This window comes from Apodemus sylvaticus, chromosome 15 (assembly GCF_947179515.1).
Source record: "Apodemus sylvaticus chromosome 15, mApoSyl1.1, whole genome shotgun sequence".
In the NCBI taxonomy this organism is placed as follows: domain Eukaryota; kingdom Metazoa; phylum Chordata; class Mammalia; order Rodentia; family Muridae; genus Apodemus; species Apodemus sylvaticus.
The window spans coordinates 50,976,524-50,978,391 of NC_067486.1; positions in this window are offsets into that span (position 1 = coordinate 50,976,524).

Here is a 1,868-nt window from a genome sequence, read left to right on the forward strand (position 1 = left end):
AGCAATATGTATTTATGCTTTCCCTAGTGTTACCCTAAGCCTCTGAGATACCTACTCACAGGTTCTTGGTCATCGAGGTGGTGCTGGGTATGGATTCTGCCTCATGGAGTGCGCTGTCAGTCGAGTCAGATATTAGCTGCTTTCTCCCACAAGCTTTGTCCCACCATTGCCCTAGCATGTATTTCAGGCAGGGCACCATGGTAGATCAAAGGCTTTGTGGCTGAGCTGTTTGTTGCCTTTTGATAGCATGCAGAGTACCTTCCTGTACCAAAGATGATAGCACACAAAGATGTAGGCACCAGTTTGACTTCATGCTCAGTGAGTTGTGTAAGTGTTGTCTTTCGTAGTGGGAGCTTGTCTTCAGTTTGTGAAGAGCAACATCCTGGAAACAATCTGGGTTGTTTATGGGTTCTCACGGGAGGCCTTTGACTTGCAACCCAATTATATATAACCTAATTGTGATATTGAAGCTTTATTTGGTGACCTGAGATGTCCAGTGGGATAGTCTTCCTCATTATTTGGAGATGTCATTTAGATTGCCGTCACATGTGTATTTATATTAGGAAGCTTCTTCTGTATTAGGTTTCCATACCACCCCTCAAATGGTCCTCACTTTTAGCTCTGTCTATACTATTTTCTTCATACCCTCTGTCTTACCCTTCCCCATTTGAGCCCCCAGTTCCAGTCCCCAGCCCCAATCCATACATAATTATCTTTTCCCTAAGACCTAACTAATTCCTTACTCTATACCTATCCTATTGATTCTACAGATTGCAGCTTGTTTATCATTGACTTAATAGCCAATATCCTCACATAAGCAAACACAATATTTATTTTGTGCCTGGGATACTTCACTCATGATTTTTTTTTCTAGCTTCAACTATTTACTAGTGGATTTCAATTTTTTCATGGCTGAGTAATACTCCAATGTGTAAATGCACTACATTTTCTTTATCCATTCATGAAGTAACATGAAAAATAAAGACTTTATGTCTGGCTTTAAATGAAATGTATAGCAAAGCCTTTGTGTCTGGCATTGAGTAAAATGTTTCAGCAAAGGCTTCGCTATGATTGAGTTAACTGGTAGAGGCAGAAAATTGTTTTGAGACTGTTTGAGCCTTGAAGAAACGTTGCTCCATTCCAGTTTCACTCTTATAAGGGAGTGAAGTAGTTAAAACAAGTATACAAATAAAACATTTAGCTGTAATAATTCATAAAGAAATTTATTTTGAAATAAATATTTGGTACACATATAACTTTATCATTTATTAAAGATTAAAAGAAATGTGAATATTAATGAGATGGATATACCTTCTTAGTTTTACAAAAAGAATGAAATCTTGGCTGAGTATTGGATATGTCAGGAAGATACCTATTTTCTATTAGATACATTCTTTATTTACATTTCAAATGTTGTCCCCTTTCCTGGTTCCCCCCTCCCCCAAAAATCCCATAAACCATCTCCCCTTCCCCAATCAACCCTCCCCTGCTTCCCTGTCCTGGTATTCCTCTACATTACAGCATCAAGTCTTTCCAGGACTGAAGGCCTCTCCCCCCTTTGGTGTCTAACAAGACCATCCTCTGCTGCCTATGTGTCTGGAGACATGGGTAAACTCCATGTGTACTCTTTGGTTGATGGTTTTGTCCCTCGGAGCTCTGGGATTACTGGGTGACTCATACTGTTGTTCCTCCTGTGGCACTGCAAACCCCTTCAGCTCCTTGGGACCTTTCTCTAGCTCCCCCATTGGGGACCCTGTGCTCAGTTCAATGCCTGACTGAGAGTGTCCCCCTCTGTATTTGTCATGCACTAGCAGAGCCTCCCAGGTGATAGCTATATCCAGTTCCAGTCAGCAAACACTTGTGGGCAT